Source organism: Pan paniscus, chromosome X, assembly GCF_029289425.2.
Source record: "Pan paniscus chromosome X, NHGRI_mPanPan1-v2.0_pri, whole genome shotgun sequence".
Classification (NCBI taxonomy): Eukaryota; Metazoa; Chordata; class Mammalia; order Primates; family Hominidae; genus Pan; species Pan paniscus.
This window is the reverse complement of record NC_073272.2, coordinates 104,290,760-104,313,047: the sequence shown is the minus strand read 5'-3', so window position 1 is coordinate 104,313,047 and position 22,288 is coordinate 104,290,760. Positions and strand designations below refer to the sequence as shown.

General features: G+C 39.3%; 1 pseudogene; it reads right to left on the bottom strand.

Moving 5' to 3' along the window:
* Window positions 1-590: 590 nt before the first annotated feature.
* On the bottom strand, window positions 591-21,772 carry LOC129395231 (uncharacterized; annotated as a pseudogene).
* Between the last annotated feature and the right edge of the window lie 516 nt (window positions 21,773-22,288).

The following is a 22,288-nucleotide window of genomic DNA, read 5'->3' as shown; positions in this document are numbered from 1 at the left end:
TGTATCTCAAAAGAGAAATAGGAATTTTACAGGTGGAGAGGGATGTATACACTGGACATTTTAGGCAGAGAAAACAGCAGGAGAAAAAGGCACTATATTAGCATGCCTCTCAGCTCTATCTTCTTGCAACCTCTAGAACACTTGTCTGTGCCATTCATTTGTCAAATAATAATGTTTTGTCTCATGACACCTCTTCTATTATTGCCTTGAACTATTTATCTCCTGTGTTACCTAATTTTTCAGATCTTGTCACTCCAACTAGAATTTAAGTTTGAAAGAAGAAAACCCAATTTAATAGATCATCATATCTCCCACAGTGCTTTGCACAAGGTCTTAAATAGAGTGGTTGCTTAATGAATACTTGACTTATTGTAAAGGGAGGAAAGCAGAATAATCTTGAACATATCCTAAATTTACCACTCATCATCAGAGCCTCCTGTGAAATAAAGTTTGTTCACTGTCTCCTCCTGATTATGTCAGGATCATCAAAAAGAGTCTTTGAGTTCCTTCTCTGTGTCCACGACAATAAAGACTATTGTGGTATACTAAGGTTATCAGATGTCCCACATGGTATCAACTCTTTGCATATTTCAACACCATGTCCTGGGCATTTTCTTTAGCACCTGGGAGTTTTTGGGCTTATTTGGGCAGACCAGGAGTGAGAGGGCCCTGCACCTAAAAGAAGGTGTTGGGCTGGGCATCTTGGTGGTGAAGTGTGGCTTGTGTTGACAATGCAGGATGCGGTGGGACAGCACAAACTTGATCTTGGAGTTGTGGAACTGTTTGATTGCTGGCACCTGCTGGCCAAGATCCCTTCTACCTTCACAATCTGGATCCAGTGGGCCCAACCACATTGCTGGGCACCCATTTCTCTGTAGTATTGGGTGACAGCACCCCCAGTGGCTGAGTCCAGGTATTCCTGGTACATGTTGTGGGTGCCACTGCATGAGTTGTGGTGCAGCCACAAGCTGAAGTTCTTCACCTGCAGGCAGAATTGCTCAAATACCTACCCACACAAGACAATTTTCCCCAAAGACTTCTTCATCTTCTTTAGCTGAGATACAAAGTACCAGAAGCAGGACTTGGCAATGACATGATTAAGTGCAAAGATTTGCATGTGGTAGAGGGGAAGCATGTAGCATTTGGGAGTGGGCAGGCAGTGCCCTGCCACCTTTTACTCTTGCAGCGTGCCAGAGGCCTTTGTGGCACTCTATCTGCACTCACTGCAGCCTACAAAAGGCCATGTCGTGTTTTTACTGATTAAATTATCAAGGATCTCAAAGATAAGTCTAGGTAATCCTTGCTAAAAACTGCTGATTGCAACAAGGCTGGACCAAACAGTCTGCATCCCCAAAGTTGTCTAACAAGCATCAGGCACCCTGATGAAATCAGGAAGAATGGATAAACTATGGTATCATGCTCTAGCAGCATCATAAAGTTATCTTCAGACTGATTGGCCTGGGGAAACAGCAACCTAATGCTTCAGCACGATGGAGAACAACATTTCTTACAAAAGATGGAGAGCTTGAACTGAATGAAAAGTCAGAATGAGCAAAGGGAATTTCTTCCACTTAGAAACACCTCAAATGTTGACTTTAAGAGTGGGAAAAATATGTTCCTGCCCAGACAAACCTTAGCTGTCATTGTGCACAATCATAAGCTCTAAGTAGTGAGAAGCTGGCACCTATTCCAATAGGGCCTGGCAGAGAAGATCTTAATCAAAGGTGATCCTTATCTGACTGATTGTTCTGGATGTTTAGAAGGTGATTCATTGCCAAACTGAGCACAGACATGTGTGGATATGAAGGTGGTTGTATTCACCTACACAAGAAATATTTGAAAATTAATACATTATTCACAGGGTGGAGATTTATAGTTCAGGCAGAAGAGTTGGTCCAGACGAAATTTTAGAGTTAGGGTAGGAGAAGGAAAAGAAGATATCCTAACAGACTTACCTCCTGCAAGGACAGCTTGTTATGAACTTAATGAATCCATCACCTCGATTATTCTTTCCTTTCTTCCTCCCCAACAGCAGGCAACTCTTCCTATCCTCCTTCTTTATCCCAAGTGTTTGTAAATAATTCAATACCTTCTTATAGACACATTGAGAAGAATTAATGAGAGAATGTATGTGAAATAAGCAAACAGAAAGCTTGCTACTGTAAGTTTCCCCTAGCAACCTAATATACTGTGTGTAAAGATCTTTCACTGGGTAGCCATGTTTTACGTGGCAGAATTCAGATTGACCCAGGTAGAAATGGGAGAGGTAGAACAGTCAAGCAGAAACACTTAGGGATTGATATTCTAGAGGACAGTGACTGTAAAGTCAAACTTTTGCCTAGCTGCTTTAATAGAAAATAAATGAATAACCTCACAAATTATTAAAATACAACAGATAATGGGAATGGCTAAGTAACTTATGCTGAATAAACAAGATGGAATATCAAACATTAAAAATTAGAAAATTGTACTATGAACAAACATAGAAAAATACTGCTGTGTTAGTTGAAAAAGCAAAATACAAAACTGTGCATACAGCGGCTGAAATGATTTAAAATTGTGTGGGCCTTCACACCAATGAAAACAATTATGTGAAATGGTGATAGTCATATAAAATTTATTAAATATATTATTTCATAGAAGTATTAACTACAAAAAAAGAGTACAAATCAGTTCGATCCAGTTTTACAATGCATATTTTAACTTTTCTTTGAAAGTGGACTGATTTTTCTTTCTTCTTTTTTTTTTTATTTGTTTTGTTTTTTTTTTTTGAAACGTAGTCTTGTTCTGTCACCCAGGCTGGAGTGCAGTGGCGCAATCTCAGCTCACTGCAACCTCTGCCTCCTAGGTTCAAGCAATTCTCCTGCCTCAGCTTCCTGAATAGCTGAGATTACAGTCATGTGCTACCATGCCCGGCTAAATTTTGTATTTTTAGTAGAGACAGGGTTTCACCAAGTTGGCCAGGCTGGTCTCGAACTCCTGACCTCAGGTGATCCGCCTGCCTCAGCCTCCCAAAGTGCTGGGATTACAGGGGTGAACCACTGCGCCTGGCCTTGGACTGATTTTTGTGATGCTGTTTTCCTTAGGCTGATGTTAATGAGTCTGCATTCTCTGAGCCCTTATTAAGGGATGGTAGGAAGGGTAGATATGAGTGCAAAATAATTCAGGAGTGTTTTGGGTTGCAGGGCGAAGCTATTTTGAGAATAAATATTTGTTGTAAAATCTACTGGGTGGAAAATTTAGACAGGTTTTTAAATGGTTATAGAGATACATTTTTTAATGCCCTATATAGGAGTGGGTGGAAATAAAAATGGAAACATGGAAGAGAAACTATAAAGAAAGGCTTGGATAGCTGTGTTCTGAGTACCAATTACATGAAACTGAATTCAGCTATTCCTAGAAATAAAAACATGAAACACAATTGTTCCTTTCTCATCTAAATCAAGCCTAAACTGCTACCAAACCATATACTATTACCATAACCAAACTGTGTCAAATAATGAATGCAAACTTAAGCTTGCACTTCTAGACTAGGAAAATATATATAACTCCAACCCTATTTACAAATACTCATGTCATCTATGAAGCTCTGGAAAGATGTTATGAGTACCACTTGCCCTTTTTCTCTTACATAAATACAAAAAAACAAAGCAAAACAAACACAAAAAAACAACAACAACTAAATGCTCAAGTCGATAAGGAAGCAGACTATTAGGAAGGCATGCAACATTTATCTGAATAATGGATATAATTTAAGAGACTAGCCACGGTCCTCTTAATGACAACTTGCATTTACTCAGCACCTTATTCAGCAATACTTTCACTCAGTCTAAGTAGCAATCAGAGCCCAAACCCCTGAAGAAAATTATTCTATCAAAACAACTCTAAATTTCACTCCTGCCACCAATACTTTCCTATTTCAGGGACTGTTTGCTGATCATTTTGAAGGGATTTGACTGAATAATGCAATTAGAATAAAGCAACAATGCATTTTTCCACTTTAGGCACCCAAGTCCTTCAGGAAGACACACTCTGCTATCCTAATGAATTCGCATAGTCCTTCTCTAAAGCTAGATACACTATTGGTGTGGCTGGTTGTTCACTTGAAATCCTTAGTCACCTAGGAACAGATTAGCTGGTTGGTAGATTCCCTGGACATCTTGGCATTATTGCCCCTGCTCTTCCCTGACTAATATCCTCCCACTGGCCCTGGGTTTCTCAGATTGCCCCCACTACAGCAGCCAGCCCTCCACATCATGCTCTCCTTAAGCAACACCCCATGCTCTAGAATGTCCTCTGTCTCCTTTGCCCATCAAAGCTGACCTGGCCTCCCCTCTTTCAGAGGCCTGCTCTCTGCTGGGGGATAGTGCATTAACAGACTATTCAGATAAACCAGTGCTTCACAACTTTTTAAAGTGTGAAGATTTTTCTTAAATATCAAAAAAGTTGGTCTTTTAATATCTGCTGATGAAAATGTACTACATAATGACAGAAAGTTATCATATCATTAGTCATACCTCTAAGTGAATTTGTATTTTACTAATTAAATCAGCATCTACATAGATTAGATTGGAAATGAATTGTACATCTATACATGCTACTTCTTATAATTCTATCTTTGAGATTTTATTTTGGTATGCACACAGTGTCACTGATCTCTTGCAACAGTTTTTGGAATATCACAGGCCTGAAGATTAGAGGTTTGCAATCACTAACATAAACCAGCTATTTCTTTAGTTTTTTTTTAAATACCTGGCATGATAGGGTATGCTATACATATATAATCTTATTTATAGCCTCATGAGGGTGATTTCATTATCATCTCCCACTGTACAAGAAATAGAGCTCAGAGAAGTTACTTCACTTGAGCACAGTTACACAGCTAGTTATTAGGCAAAGTTGAGATTCAAACCCAAGTCTAATTACAATGTCCCTGTACTTAATCCCCAAGCCATATTGCCTGTCACTAAGTATTCTTGTAGTAAATAAGCTTCAATTTACCATTTCCTTAATCAAGTTAAATAGCACATAAAGTCTTTCAGGTATGATGTGAATGGTGGTGGGGGTGGGCTATAAGCCATTGGGGGAATTAATTGGAGGTAAATCCCTGAAATCACATTTGCATGCCAAACTACTTAGGTTCAAGAATACGATCAAGACACAGTACAGTGAAACTGCTCTTAAAAAATCACTTGGATAAGTTAAGTGATCTATTACACTTCATGATGACCACAGTTAATAATAATATATATTTCCAAATAGCTGAAAGAATAGATTTTTAACATCCTTGCCCTGAAAAAATGATAAGTTGGTGAGGTGATGGATATGTTAATTAGCTTGACTGAATCTTTCTTCAGTGTATAGATAGATCAAAACATCACATTGTACCCCATAAATATACACAATTATTGTCAATTTAAAATAATTTAAAAATCACTTGGAGATGTACATGTTTAGGTGATGTTTTAAATAAATCAAAATGGAAACATTTAGTTCTGTTTTAATAAACAGTGAGTTGCTCAAGAGAAAACCAGTTTCTAAGAAGAGTTGGTTAATTGAGTGGTAACAGGAGATCAATGGTTCTCAAAATGTGGTCTCTGGACCAGCACCTGGGAATTTGTCAGGAATACAAATTCACTGCTCCTCCCCCTGCCAAGCTCCATAACCTCCTAAGTCAGAAGTTCTAGGGATGGGTCCCAGCAATCCAGGTTTTCACAAGGCTTCCAGGTAATTCTGATACACATTTATGCTCATTGGAGAACCATCAAACTAGACAGCTATTTACCAAAGTGGCAGAGCCGGGAGGAGGCAATGAGCATACTAACAATAAAGGCAAGATTCTGGTTGGAGGAAGGCTAATCCAGGCGCAGCAAGACTAGTATAATAAAATAAGTAATAGCACATAATACCATTAATTATTCATCAAACCAGGTCATATAGACCTGGGTTTGAGACTTAGCTTGCTAGCTGTGTAATCTTAGGCGAGTAACTTAACTTCTCTGAACCTCAGTTCTCTCATCTGTAAAATGAGGATAACAACAGTACCTCCTTCATAGAGTTGCCATGAGGATTAAATAAGTTGATCCATGTAAAATACTTAGAACATATATATAATAATAAATGTATGATAAAATTAAGTTATAATTAGTTGGATGTCATATTTCTTCAGTTGTAGACAGCTTAGTCTAGAGGCATGTGGACATGTTTTCATTATGTCCACAAAATAAGGCTTTAAGCTACTCCTCCAGAGCAATGAAAAAGGAATGGATAGGGACCTAGTGATATTAGGAGGGACAATTAAAGGTACCCATTTGAGGGACATTGTATTTATAAGCACCCAAGCAAGTGGCTTAAAGAGGTGGCCTCAAGGAACAGCAGTGAAAGAAGATGGAAATGGGCTTGAAACTTAGTAAATGGGCAAAAAAATAAGCTTGTAAATTTTTTTTTGAGACGGAGTCTCTCTCTGTCACCCAGGCTGGAGTGCAGTGGCGCGATCTCGGCTCACTGCAAGCTCCGCCTCCCGGGTTCACACCATTCTCCTGCCTCAGCCTCCCGAGTAGCTGGGACTACAGGCACCTGCCACCACGCCTGGCTAATTTTTTTTTTTTTTATTTTTAGTAGAGACAGGGTTTCACTGTGTTAGCCAGGATGGTCTCGATCTCCTGACCTTGTGATCCGCCTGCCTCGGCCTCCCAAAGTGCTGGGATTACAGGCATGAGCCACAGCAACTGGCCTATCAGCTTGTAAATGTAAACAGAACCATGCTTGTGATCCTTAGGGCACTTTAAATTGAACCAGCTGTTCTCTAGGTTGCTGATACCTATAATTATACTTAGACTGACTCTGGCGATGCAGGTGGAGCCCCCCTTAACCAAAAGACAGCCTCCTGAATGCCTTAGAGTCTTAGCTGATACATTATTCAGATATAGAATTTTGAGATTTCTTGAAATGCCATTTTCCACTTAGAAAACAGAGTCTGACTTTAAATATTTTAAATCTAAATCATCGACTCTGGAGTTGAACAGACCGAAATTCATATCCCAGATCTGCCTCTTACTAGGTCTGCGACCTTGGGTGATTTACCTAATCTCTAGCTCTCAGTTCCCTGGGCTCTAAAATGAAGACTCATTCAATCTATCTTGCTGGGTCATTTTTATGCCTAGAAGTAACAAGAGAAAGCGCTTAGCACAGTGGCTGGCCCATACTGAGCGTGCAATAAGTGTGGACCGCTTTCATTGTTTGCCTATCTCATAATGAAGATGTTGTGGAATCACTGTAACATTTTAATAGTTTTTTGGACAGAAAACATCACTGCCCTGATTCTATCTTTGTCTTAGCACAGCAATTTTAATTTTGGAGAAGGCTAACCAGCAATACTGAATTCTCTAACTTGAGGCTTTGTTGTCTGGCATAGCAATCTGAACTATGCAGGTATTTGAGAATGAATCTACCTCTTAAAGGCCTTAAAGGGTAATAGTGATTGGTATTATATGAAAAGGGCGCTTCCAAAAGGAAATAAGTTTATGAAATGCTAGATTAAACAAAGTTAAACAGATTCCTTTACTGTTAAACTGCTCAAAGCTTTTGGTATCCTAACATGCACAACACATTTCCTAGAGGGAATCATAGCATGAATCATTTCCCAATTTATTTGACCATAGAAGCCCTTTTCTGAAAACAAACAAAAAACACCTACAGAGATTAGTATTGCACAGAACACACTTTAAAAATACTGTTCTTATCATTCCAACCATTCTTTCAGTAGCACAGAGGGAAATCAAAAGAGGCAGCGCTCCCACAAATCAGATATCTCCCTTTGTCACGTAGATTAAATTGCCTCGTACCAAATCACAGAGAAGTACAAACTCTTCCAGACATACTGTAATTCTGTCATAGCAAACATTACTTTGGGGGGGGGGGGCTGAAGAGATCATTACAACTTAGGTAGCAGGATTTGCTAAATGGTACTTGGTCTTTTGGAGAGATAAAGGATTTTAAGTTATCTGTAGGGGAGAGAAGAAATGGGAAGAACAATGCCAGACGTGGTGGCTCACACCTATAATCCCAGCACTTTGGGAGGCCGAGGCGGGCGGGATCACCTGAGGTCAGGAGTTCGAGACCAACTTGACCAAAATGGTGAAACCCCATCTTTACAAAAAATACAAAATTTAGCTGGGGGTGGTGGCAGGTGCCTGTACTCTCAGCTACCCAGGGGGCTGAGGTAGGAGAATCACTTGAACCTGGGAGGTGGAGGTTGCAGTGAGCTGAGATCATGCCATTGCACTCAAGCCTGGGCAACAAGAGTGAAACTCCATCTCAAAACAAACAAACAAACAAACAAACAAACAAAAAAAACCAAAAAACACTCTTTTCCCTTAGGCTTTTGCATTCCTGGCTTTATCCTAACCCAGGAATTTCTTTGTGAGGACTTCTTCCCCTTGTTGTCTCTTTTTGCATAGCAGTGCTAGCTTAGGACTGGCAAAGGAGTCACCAAAGCTGGGTTCAGATATCAACCATTTTTACTGAAAGAATGGGAGTACCATTTTCCCCATCACCGCACAATGCATAGATTAGGGGTGCAGGAACTTTCTTTACCCTTTGGGCCAGCCCATGAATGTTTGTTTTCCCTTCAGCCACTTGAGCCCTTCCAGAAAGGTCCAGAGTCTCTCTACCACCGCCAACCCTCCTGTTTTGTATTATTACCTACTTTTTCCTCATAGCGTCTCATATCCATTGTCTCCTTAGGGAGACAATGCCAAAGAACTTGCTCCTGAAGAGCTCCAAAAATATTTAACAATAATGATACCTGACAATACCTTTAGTTTGTATGTCTCTTTTGTTTACATCTTTCAACAGGTTTTAAAACACCCCATTTTTATGTTGCATTCTTACAATATCTCTGTGAAACAGCTAGGGCAGGTGCAGTTACACCCTCATTTTATAGACAGAGAAAATAAAGCAAAAAAGTGAAACAAGTTTCTCAGGGTTAGTCAGTTAATGTCAGGGATGAAATTAGAACCATAGTCCACAAATTCCCAGCCTAATTCCTTGCAAATGCCACAAGGACTAGCCTTGTTCTCATGGAAGTGAGATCTATAGCTGAGCTTAGCAGTAACAGAGAGAAGTAGGAATTCAAAGACCTTCCCTGGCGTGGTTCTCTTACGGAGTAGACTTTTTCATTAGTCTTTTGTTGGGGATATCTGCCTGGATTTTGAACCTACTGTAGGAACTTCAGATTGTCATCTGTTTCAATACTATTTGTCCATATAAGTCAGTGAGGATCCTGAAGATGACATCCTTGTGTCTGGAAAGTCAAGGATTTAAACTTGTTCACACAAATTATTCATGCAGACCAAGTCCCAGCAGTAGGAGTAGAAGTGTATCTGAGTCCCCAGTGTAACAAAAATAATTTTACGGCAAACTTATACATACCTCATCACCTAAGGAGGGAATTTACACTCCAGGAGGGATTCAAATAACAGAATATTTCCTCAAGGTGGGGTCCTAAAAAGCTACAGTTGCCCCCTTTTCTAACAAGTTGATCCATCACTTTTTATTGCTAATGTTTATACATTATGAAAGGAAAAAAAGACACATAAAAATAGCTTGAGATTTTGAGGAATTGAGATTTGCAGACCAAGAAAATGAAGCTGAAGTTAAAAAAAAAAAAAGGAAGGGAGAGAGGGATAGAAGTCTTGCTTCAAAGATTATTTTTCCTTCATGAAAACAAATGGTTTCTTCTCAGCTCCACTCTGCTGAAACTGAATCTTTCCTCAGAGTTGACTTGCTCCTAAATCTAGTGCTGAGATCAAATTAAACCTGCTTTTATACCCAATTCCATCAGCTCAGAATATGTGCTATGCAGTTCTGATGTTAGCCAGTCTGAGAAGGCATAAAGGCACGAAGGAGCATATTTTCCCCTCTACCCACCATTCTCCAGGCCAGAATGCTGAACCATTTGACTCCAAAGGTGGGAACTTGGCTTCCAAATCTTCTTCTGTAAACCACTTTATACTTTCCTATGAGGTAGGTTTATTTGGAAAGACTGGTGGGAAAATAAAGGCCATGTTTTTATCAAGCCCCAGAGCTATTCCACACTCAGCAACATTTGGAGGTTCATAAAAAATGGCCCCACAGCAAAGCCTAATAATTAATACACATATTGTATATGCTGAAAACCTGAATAAAGAGGAAGGGGAACATGGTTACAGAGAAACTACTCTAATGCAAGTAAAAGCATCTCACTTCAAGTCCCTTCACCTGTTTTAAGCTATAAGGGAAAGCATGCATTAACTGTTACTACTGGGAAAATCTTTTGTACTATCAACACTTCCATCCACCTAATTCCCTCATGAAATACTACTTACAAATAGGCACATATTTATGGAAACATAAAATTTTGATATCAAGGACAGCATAAATCCCTCCACACGTATCAAAACATAGCTTGTTCTTTTGAAAACTGTTCTCCAACTAAGTTCACCTATTTCCATAATATCATGTACCAAAATCTGTATCCCCAAGGTGTAGGCATCTACATATTTACCATATTATGAACTCCACCACCTATCTTCCTCCCTGAGGAGTCACTGTGGAATAGGAAATCAACAAAGTGAGTTAGTGGTAGATGTAGGGGCACTGCTTATCTAATTAACCACCAAACTGGTAGAAAAAAAAAATGAATCAGAAAGGGAGAGTTAGAGCAAAAAGAGAATACTGAAGTCTGCTCCCAAAAGCCACTATCTTGTCATCACAAGAAGTTTACTTCTTGATCCCTCCCTCCTCCGAACTCCAGCACCACTTAAATGCTTGCCATACTTGCAACATGTCTGTATCATAGTGCATTATTCTCTGAAGATACCAGGCACTTCCATGTGACCTCCTGTACAGAGCTGCAAACTCCTGAAAAGTACAGAATGTTTCTGTATGCTTTCACATATCCCCTATGCTACATGAGAAGTGGGCGGTAAACACTTGGTAATATCATATTCCTCCTCTAATACTTTTTGAGCTTGTAAAGAAGTTAATACATTCATCCTTGGTAGAACTTTACCAGACACAGTCGGAATTCAGGTGAGTTAGTCAATGGCTGATGACCCATCAAGAATTTTACAGAGTCCCTGAAATATTTTTCAGCACTGAAACCAAGTAGCAGCTCCAAGACAAATCCCCATGTTGTTGATTAGTGGTAGCAGGAGGGGTGGCCAAGAACACCAAACTGGAAAACAGTAGATTTACCTCAGAGTTACGGTGGTACCATTAACCAGTAAGGTGCTCATGGTAAGTTACTGACACTGAGTTTCCATGTCTTTATAATGGTGATGGTGCAGGAGGATAATTAATAGGTGTTGTTTCGAAAATCCAAATATAGGATATTACTTTACCTCTACTCCAATTCACTAGAAACCCACTGATCTAATATATGTTGTCACTAAGAGATTCTGGTTAGAAAAACTATAATTTCTATCATCCAACTGTGCCACCTACCCAAATAGCAGTCAGAGAACCTAAATAGCAATTAATTTGCTTCCATAAGTGAGGTCTTGCAAATACAACCCAATTATCATGAGAAAAACACATCATCAACAACAAACATTGCTTGTATACTTTGAGTAGACTACAAATAGGTACATGATTTCTACCTTGATCCACTTTCCTTTCTCTACAGAACACTTATTTATTCAACAATTATATCCTAAACATATATTGTGTTCCAGGTCCCATGCTATCCACTGGTGATATAATGGTGAAGAGGAATGACATGCACCCTGCCCTTGTTCTTCTTAACTTAGAATCTAGAGGCAGAAAAGCAGATTCTCAGCCTCTCAATGGGCTTATGGAGAAAATATACCACTTAGTTCACTCCCAACTTGAATTATGAACAAGAAAATCAAATTGAAATATGAAAACAATGGCAGTCTACTGCCTGAGCCACAAAAGAAGCCCATATATGACCTTAACTGCTGGATCAACAGAATTCTTGAGTGGCCATTCTTGTCGTGACCTCAGTTCCCCAGCTGGAAAATGTTAAGTGTAAAATATAACCTCCAATCATTCTGAATAAAGAACTGAAGTCTTAACACCAACATTTAATGGGACAATGAGCTTTCAAACTTTTAATAAATTTTGACCAAGAGAAATAATACAAGACGGCTTAGTAATAGTTACTTTCTGGTCTTGCTTCTTTTGGGTATTTATTTCTTTATCAATGGATGGAAATCCATTTTAAAAGCCCCTAATACTATAAATATCTTAAGAATTTTATTTTCCTTTCTCTTTGCAGGATTTTGGAGTTATCCTTTAAATAAATTCAAATAAAATGAAGATTCAGCAATCTGATTACTGTGACCAGGCCCAAAATCATCAATTTTATTCTAATAACTGCAGGACTCTTTGCTGAACCTCCACAACTGTCAGCCACCCTTTGTTTATATGGCTACACTTATCCCCTTTTCAATCCCATGATCTACTTTATATGCATTTTTGCTTTGTCTCTTCTAGTACACAACTAAAAATGGCTATGAAAGTGCTCTGAAAGCCATAAATGCTATAACAATATTAGTGATATGTTCCCTTACTCTATATTTCTCAGAGTCTTCAATGCACATTGTGGCTTCCTTAGACAGGGCTGCATTTCCCAAACTTATTTGACCTCAGAATCCTCTTCCTCATGCCCCGATCTCCACCCAGAGTATATTGAGGGACTTGTGTTAAGTGGAATACACTTTGGGAAACCTTACTCTAGACAGTGAAGCGATCTGGGGTCTATCCTGCCCTTGCTACTAATTAGATATGTTACTTTGGGGAAAAATCACATAATATCGTTGTGCCCCAATCATTTTTATAAAAATGAGACACTTGAATCATCTTACTAGAGTAAGATCTGCTACTTATGAAGTAGCAGAGCATGTGAATAACTGTTAGGCTAGTCCCTTCCTCTTTCTGAACCTCAGTTTCCTCCCCTCTAAAAGAGGCAATAGTTCTAAAGTAAAGGTGTGAGTAAAAACTCAAAGATACTATGATAAGCTGTCTTCTAGGACCATAGGGGCCTTCCTAATTGTTCTCACTTGATAGACTATATGAAGCAACTCACCTTCTTAGCATCCACAGAACAATTTCTAGCAACAGCAGACCAATAACAGATCAAGTAGCCCCGAAAAGGCATAAAAAAATAAAAATTAAGAGTGGTCCAGAAGAAAACCCAAAGTCAAATCAGTTAGGAACTGTTTAAAGTAGAGATAGGGTTCTTAACGCTCAAATACATTAGTTCTATGGTCTCTTTTAGAGGGGAGGAAACTGAGGTTCAGTAAGAGGAAGGGAGTAGCCTAAGGTCACACAGAAAGTTATTCACATGTTCTGCTACTTCATACAAAATTATTCCGGAATATAATAAGAGACTTTCAATTCTCTCTCCATCACTGCATTTATGAACATTTATCTATACCCACTCTAGTTTAATGCTGGGAAACTAAGGGAGCACCTCATTTGACAAAGATCATCATTTCTCCTGGTGTTCTGATTCTGAGCAGAAATCAGAGCCACAGAGGGACACTCCTTGCCATGGGTATATGTGTGTGTTTGCACACATACATAAGTGTATCTATATCTGTTGCTATTTTCCCTCTCATTGTCGGTTCAAATTCAGCTCACAAAGCCCAGCACTGGAGAGGAAGTTCTGTTCTGCTCATTTAGGAATGAAAATAATGCAAGGACATCTTTGCCCAGAACTCCTAAATTTAAAGATTCACAGCTGCTTGGGACTCCTCTGGCTCTCTGCTTATCCACTAGGCTGCTACTTCTTCCTTCATTGGTTGTTTCTCCCTGGGCCTTGAGGTAAACAGATGGGGGAGGGGTGGGGGTGGAGAGAGGAGGGAGAGGGAAGGGAAGGGCAGGGAAGGGAAGGGCAGGGAAGGGAAGGGCAGGGCAAGGCAGGGCAGGCAAGGCAGAGGGAGAGAGAGAGAAGCTATTTCTTTCTCCTATACCAAAGCCTGATCAACCTTCTGGTTCAGTCTCATGACTAGCTGTGTAGCCTTTCTAAACCTCAGTTTCCCTGACTGTAAAATGGGAATGCTAGTAGTACCCATCTCATAGGGTTGTTATGAGGATGATATGAGTTAATATTTACAAAGTACTTAGAGCAGTGACTGGCACGTGGTCATTATGCAATAAATTGTGACCATGGGCTTCCTTCTGTACTTTCACACACTGGTGCTGGAGTGGAAATCAGCACTGTCTTGTGGAGGATCATTTTTATATAGGAATCACAAGTTCCTAAAATGTGAATTACATTTCTAGAAATTTCTCCTAATAAACCACTGTGAAAAAGGTAACAGGAAGAGACAAAAGGAGATATACCAAAATGTTAACAGATGTTATCTCTGATATGAGGGGGAAAATTATAATAGGTGATTTTTATGGTTTCTTTATACTTTTCTGTACTGCTTGAAGGTTTTTTTTTGAGTGAACACATATTACTTTTATAATAACAAAAAATAAAAAGCAGTTTTCTTTGTGGAAAAAAAAATGTTTCACAAATCCATCCATTCCCCAAATTACCTGTCCCAGTAATTTTCTTGTAACCATTCACCATTCTGGGAGAAAATGGCAGAACCCACTCTATAAGGCTGGCTTCTGCTTATCGCAACAAAATTCTTGTAGTGGTTCTCGTCACCCTTCATGCTCTTTGGTCTCTCTTTAAAAAGGAGGGTGAGGGCACGAAGAACAAAAAGACGCCAAGTTGAAAAATGACTACATTGAGCCAATGGCACAGACCAAAGCATTCCAGAAAAATAGCCATGCAGATGAATACTCTATCACAAATAGAGACTCTCTCCCAGCATCCATCTTTTTCTTCCCTTCACCCAAACTGCTCCCTGGCTAAGTTAATATCCCAGCATCAGCATTAACTCTCCTAGCTTTGGTCAGGTTGTGTCACAACCCTAGATTTATTTAAACAAAATGTTTTTTGTATTTATTATTGAATTACAGCTTGATAAGGGAGACCAATGCATGCATGCAGCACCATAAAAATTCTGCAGAGTGCCAGCTTCCCCAGCCTGTTGTGTCCTTCAGACAGCAGTGACAAATCAAGCAGTCTGTGGACAGCTCCTCCTGGTGACATGAGTTACCTCATCAACTAGGGCTTATTACAAAACACAAACCATTGCACTGGGCTGGAACAGAAGGCAATTTTCAATTCATTTATAGCCCATGCCACTCACTTGTTTAACCTCAGCTCTTAAGGGGATGGCCTTGCAAATACAACCCCTCTTGGCCATATAAATTAGTAACTGTTAAAGATAAGCTCATAGCCAGTGAATTTTGGATATTTCAGCTCAGTTTGTTTTTAATTGAAACTAGAATTTCATACTTCAAATTTACATGCAGGTCTTAAAAATGAGATTACCACAGTCATATGCCAAAGTCACATGGCAATTCATGAGGCATATTTCTCCATTATGGTAACAATTTGGATATTTAGCAAATAATAGAAGAATGTAGCTTGAGTGGTTATATTTTCTCACATTTCATTCCAGAAGTCAACAGTCTAACTATCAATTGGTGATCCATTTTCAAATATATTCCACTGCAGGCAAGTAACAAATGCATATACTGTATAAGCTAGAGACTAACTTATCCCATTGACAGGGGATAACAATTTCTAAACACATCAAGCAGAGTCAGATTTATATTTCCACAGAAAACCAACTACCTCATGTTCTCATTTATAAGTGGGAACTAAATATTGGGTGCTCATGGGCATAAAGATGGCAAAATAGACACTGGAGACTACTTGAAGGAAGAGGGAGGGATGAGGGCAAGAGTTGAAAAACTAACTATTGGATACTATGCTCACTACAATGGTAACGGGATCATTTGTATTCCAAACTTCAGCATCATGCAATATGCCCCAAGTAACAAACCTGTACATGTACCCCCTGAATCTTAAAAGTTGAAATGATTTTTTAAAAAGATTTGTGGTTCCAATTTTAATAATTTTTACTTGCTACAGTGAGATTGGAAAAGGTGTCTAAAGAAAAGCTGAGAAGAAAGGCGGCTTCTATTGAGCCACTTAATATATGCTTCATGCATTTACATATATTATCTAATTTACTTCTCACAATAGCATAAAGAAACTATTATTATTATTTTCAGTTTAACAGAGGAGGGGATTAGAACTCAGAGGCATTCCCTATGCTGCCTAATGGGGCACAACACTAAGAATCAAGAGCCAGAAATCAAATACAGGCTTTTCTTACATTATAACCCCAGGATCTTTCCAAGATTGCAAGTAATTACAATGATGATAATGTTATTAATAAAAATTACTGGTTCATGTGCATGCCTTTTGCATCATTTAAGTAAGCCCTATTAAGATTGGAAGTCTCACCTGCCTAGGGAAAATCACAGGCTGAGTGAAAGCTCTTGGTAATCTTTACTTCAAAACCAAAATGATTCCATATATCAGAAACTTCAAATATTCAGAACCCAATGAACCAGTATTATTATCAAATAGCCGCTATTTGCCCCACAACCTGCTTTCAGGAGAAAGTAACTTCTTTCTCAGTACTTTGCATATAGTTGATGAGTACTTTGCATATAGTTGATTAATACTTTGCATATAATTGACGCTGAACCAATGATTCTAATTAGTTGCTATGTATAGTACTAGTTCCAAAAACTCTCAGAGAAATGCTCTAGGCTTTACCTATATATTCTTCCCTAAAGGCAGGCCCACTTTAGAGAAGTTTGCTCAAGTTACTTGCCCAGTGTCTCTCTGAAATTCATAAATGCAGCTGAGGACTTTGTCTCCTAAGCCCAAGGCTGACTGCACATCTAGGTGGAGCAGATCATGCCTAACTGTTATGATGTCAGATCTGCTAAGCAGACTAATGCCAGGACTTTTCTTCCATGCAAAGTACCCCAAACTGCATACTGATGCCTAAATTTCTACATAGCCCTGAATTGGTGAAAGCCTTTAATCACTTCTTCATCCTTGTGTAAAACTCTTCTTTTTCCAAAATCATCCCCTGTGTTCCACCACACTCTCTCCTTCCTTGTCACAACCATCTACTGATTTCTGGTCAGTTCCAAGATGCATTGAGGACCATTACACCTGGCTTATAGGCTTTCCACTCAGTCCTGACATAATCTTTCATGGCTTTAAAACCCACATGAATCAAACTTCTAACATCCTTGTCCAGTGATTCTGAACCTTGGCTCTGTGCATCTAAAACTCCTTTGGAACTTATTTTAAAAAATATATATATCCCTTTTCTGAAACCTACTCAGAGCTCCTGAATCAGAATCTCCTAAGGCAAGATCTCATGCTGCAATTTTGAAAGCTCTCTAGTTGATTTTAATGTATGCCCAAGTTTAAGAACAACTGTGCTAGCCTCACAGGTTCTTGAGCTACATGACTCAGTGGGCTTCCCCTTACTGTACCCAGTCATTCCCACATGTAAGTGTACCACAGAATCATCAGGAATTGTTCAATCTTTTAAATCTGAAATATAAATCTCCTCTTCTCTGACAATAATCTCCCAGCATTCTAGCTCCCTCACTCCCTTACCTCCCCCATCATCTGTTCTTCATTCTTGACATCTGTAGACTCACTGACTCATCACTTCAACTATGCCTTGGCTGATACCCCCAAACTCCTACATTCTCTTGTCTGGGGCTACAAAGTAAAGATTTAGCCCATTACCTCCAGAGGTATGGAGTATCAAGGGCGAGCCAGAAATGTAAACACATAATCACAGTACTGCATGGGAAGCGTCACCTCTCAAAGAAGTCTTCCCTATAAGATAGCACCTTCTGTCATTCTCCAGCTTCTCAATCTATTTTCCTTCATGTTACTTTTAACAACCTGACATTTTATTCCATATCCATTTATCTATTAGTTTCCTGTCTATCTCCATACTAGAAAGTAAAATCCAAGAGGGGCAGAACTTTGTTTTGTTCACTGCTCTGTTCCCAGTGCTGAAAACGTTGCCTGGCACAAAGTGGGTACTCAAACTATTGTTAAGTGAATGAAAAGAATAAATAAGTGCTATTACTGAGATACACAAAAAAGTACAAAGGAAGGAGAAGGACCTATCCAACATAGGGATATGAGAGAGAGAGAGAGAGAGAGAGAGAATATGAATGAGAATGAGAATGAGAGAGGGAATTCTTACTCATCCTGCGAGGCAACATAGGGTACATAACCTTCATGGTCTGGGTTAAGTTCCCCTCTGGGTTTCCTTAGCACCTCAAATCTTATATTTTTATGGCACTTCATTTGTCTGTTTGTCTCGTTCCCCTAGCATATTTGATACCTATGAGAGTAGCTACTGTATTTTTAATCTATTAATATATCCAAAATGCCTAGCATAGTGGCAGTCACAAAATAATGTGCAATAAGTGTTTGTTGCCTGAAAATAATAAACAAGTGATTATCTTTATAAAGAGTACTAGTCCAGAAGGGGTTAAGTTGTTAAGCTATTAGCAGCCCTGCATTCTACATTGCCCAGCTATATGACCTTGGGCAGGTTGCTTAGTCTCTCAGAGCCTGAGTTTCCACCTTCCTCGCAGAGGTTCTACAGGAATTCAATGAGATAATATATGTACATATAATACATGCACAATATTTGGCTTAGCACCTGGCATATGATAGGTTTTAACTATATGATAATTTCTATATTAGAAGCCATGTACAGCAGTGGGAATGAAGCAGTTTGGAACAGATACAGATTGAGGAAGGAAGAGAGGATATGAGATCACTGGGTAGCTTACTGAGGTACCTCTGAGAGTGGCCAAAATCCGGGGATGCCAATAATGTTGGTCCCACCTCAATCTTTGCACCACACTTACCAGTGCCTGAGCTGAGAGGCTCTGAGGATTACAAACAGGCAAAGGCATATAATGACTGTCAAAAGGGAAAAGCAAAAAGAAAAACAGCTTAGGGTTGGCACTGACCTTGAACCAGGTCATCTGATTGTGGATAAAAGAACTAAAAGTATTTCTTTAAGAACCTGACACATCAAGTACAGTATTAATGGGCTGCTTCTGAAGAGCAGATGTCAAAGTGAATGCCCTCTATTCCTGGTGGGTTTGAAGTGAACAAATTGTAGTGCGTTCTGATGAGGAGCTAAGCCAGTCAGGGCCTCATATCAAATGCTTGAGAATCCCAAGTGACAAATCACACTAAGCAACATGGAAGCATGCACGACATTTGCTTCTGCAAACTAAGCAAACCTCTCTCAGAGATAGCATCAAGCCAGTTTCTGAATAGTTTGCTTTGCCACAGTCGCTTCTTAGATTCATCTTTCCTTTTGAAAGAGATAAGAGGTCAGTGCTATATAGCAGCTGCAACAAGGTAGAACTGCTGAGCTATAGGAAGGGACACCTTATAAAGTCAATGGCATTTAAAATGCTAGCAGTGGGGGTTGATAAGGGGGAAAAAAGGAGTTAGGACTGCAAAACTGAAGGCAGATGCAAGGTCAGAAAACTGAGGGCAGAAGGAAGACTCTGAATAAGGAGGGAGAAGATAGACAGTGCCCAACTATCTTACAATACTTGAAATAACCTTCCCACACCAGAGAAAACACCAACATAGGCTAAATTAACATGGGGGTGTTATACCTGGAAATTATAATTGAAGCAAAAATGGCCTGCCTTAGGACTTGTTTTTATATTACTTGATGGCTATTATCTGATTATTTTCAAGTCTAAAATACTTAACACTTCAAAAAAGAGAGGCCAGGCACGGCATGGCAACTCAAGCCTATAATCCCAGCACTTTGGGAGGCCAAGGCACAAGGATTGCTTGAGTCCAGGAGTTTGAGACCAGTCTGGGCAAAATAGAGAAATCCCGTGTCTCTACCAAATTTTTTTTTAATTACCCAGGTGTGGTAGTGCACGCCTGTGGTCCCAGCTACTTGGGAGGCTGAGGTGGGAGGATCACTTGAGCCCGGGAGGTTGAGGTTGCAGTGAGCTGTGATTGCACCACTGACTCCAGCCTGGGCAACAGAGTCAGACTGTTTCAAAAAAACAAAAGAAAGAGTGATAATCCTTGAAGTCCAGAGCACCTCCTCCACCTCTAGCATAGTGCTGGACATAAAAAAGATGCTTGATAAATAAGCTGATTTGTCAACATAAACATTGAGTTTCCTTTTTTTGTCCTCTTCCTCTTTCTTACAACTTCTTCTCCTGTCTCTGCTCTGGTTACCGCTTAGCCCTTCTGGGAGTCTTCAGGGATAAGAGGTTTCTGAGCACAGTTACAGATGTTTAGAGATTTTTCACTAGATAAAGATGTCAAAGAAGATATAAAAAGACATACTAGATAACTCTACAGTAAAGAAAAAGACTTAATACCCCATCATACATACTTAAAGAGATAGTATTCAAAGGACAGATCTCAGTGGAGGAGATCAGAAAATACATGAAGGGTTGTGTGTGGATAATCCTAGAGTCTACCTTCTACTCAGAAGCTTCCACCAGCATTAACTATATATTGAACATGTTTACAATCTTTATATTCTTTTTATCATCATCACATCTCTGCAAGGTAAGCATTATTATTCCCATCATACAAATGAGGAGACTAGCAATAGCCTCTCTCCTGTCTCTTGTTACTTGATATTCACAGTGTCTTAGGAGAGAAGAAACAATAAGAAAAATGAACTGGCCTGAATATCAGATATTACCTACCTCAGAATGCAAACTGTAGAAGAAAACTCTTCCCCACCTCCTCTTAATTTCAAACACGTCTCTCCAGAGACAAACTCAGCCAATAAATGTGGAATAACCCCATTATAACACAACCCACTGCTGCATGAAGCTAAGAGTAGCACAATTGAAAACACATCCTTTGAAATACAATCAATATAAGATTATGCAGTAAAGTTATCCCAAGAAATACATGTGCATCTTGCCACCCAATTTCAGCATGAAATTCCATTGTAAATCAAACCTAACTTATAGTGACTAAAACAGGGATTATATTAGGCAAGGTTCCTAGGAAATATTGGCAGCTGGGGGAGGGAGTAACTCAGTAAATAGAGAAGGGTTACAACTTGGGTGTTCAGGCAATATTAAAGTATCAACCAGAGTTTGGCTGTTACAGGGTTAACTCCTTCAAAATCTTTCCAAAACTGGCCAGATCTTGTTGGAACGGTTCAAATACAACTGTCCATCCTTGCCAAGAAAGGTTCCCGTTAAATGCAAGAGGATAAAATTTGCTGGTTGTAGCATGTTTTCTTCTGAGCAGATTAAGAGCCGTTCAATAGAAGTATAATAGAATGTGTAAATCTAGTATGACTTGGGAGCAGTGTACCTGACATTGAAGATACAGAGCTGTCAAAGTGGAGATAACCTGTACATTGAGCAGTGGAAATTCCGGTAGAAATAATGCATCTGCTGACAATATTTGAGCAATAAAAACAGATTTAAGCCAAAATAAAATACCAAATACCTCATACAAACAGCCACCAGCAGCCACCGTTTCAGCATAAGTTAGAAATTCAATAGAGATCATTGCCAATTAAAAAGGCAGCTGTATTGAGATAAATAAAAATGAATTCTAAAATTGGTCTTGTGGTGGGAAACAGGTAAGCAGAATACCTTCTTGTTCCCTTGGGCTAAGACAAGAGTCGGTTGGTGTTGATTCTGGTTTATAGAGATAAACCTGGGCAACTGGGATGGTTTCTACATCTAGAAACTGGTCACTTTCAGCGATCTGTTTGCAGAGGAAACACCTCTCACTAACTTTCAAGAAAATGTCTAACATGTCATCCTAAAGTTCTGGAGAACCAGAGGGATACTTGTCAAGTCTACCACCTCTACATTTCTCCTCCTATCAGATTACATAAAGTACCTACCTGCCCACCCACTCACATCTACATTCAAATGAGAACTCACATAGAGAAACATTTTCTACTGCTTCTATGTTAACATTCTTTGATTTCCTCCACAATCCAATTCTTTGGGTGGCTTTTAAAAATTCCCTTAAAGAAGTATTTGCACTTGCACTAAACTGTGGAGGAACTTTTAATGCCCAAATCCCAGCATTAAATTTTCCTAAAGAAAGCCCAGAAAAGCTACTACTAACTACTCCTAGAACACTCTTTACTGCATATTCTCCTGTGAGGTCAAGAACTCTCTTCTGTAACTCCACAGACTCTAAGACCACTATGGGAGAGCATCTATACAACATTTATATTTGTAACTCAAATAGGGTTGCTATAAACCATGGAATCTATCTCCAACCCTTTGCCTCAGCAACAGTTAGCCTGTATATTTACGC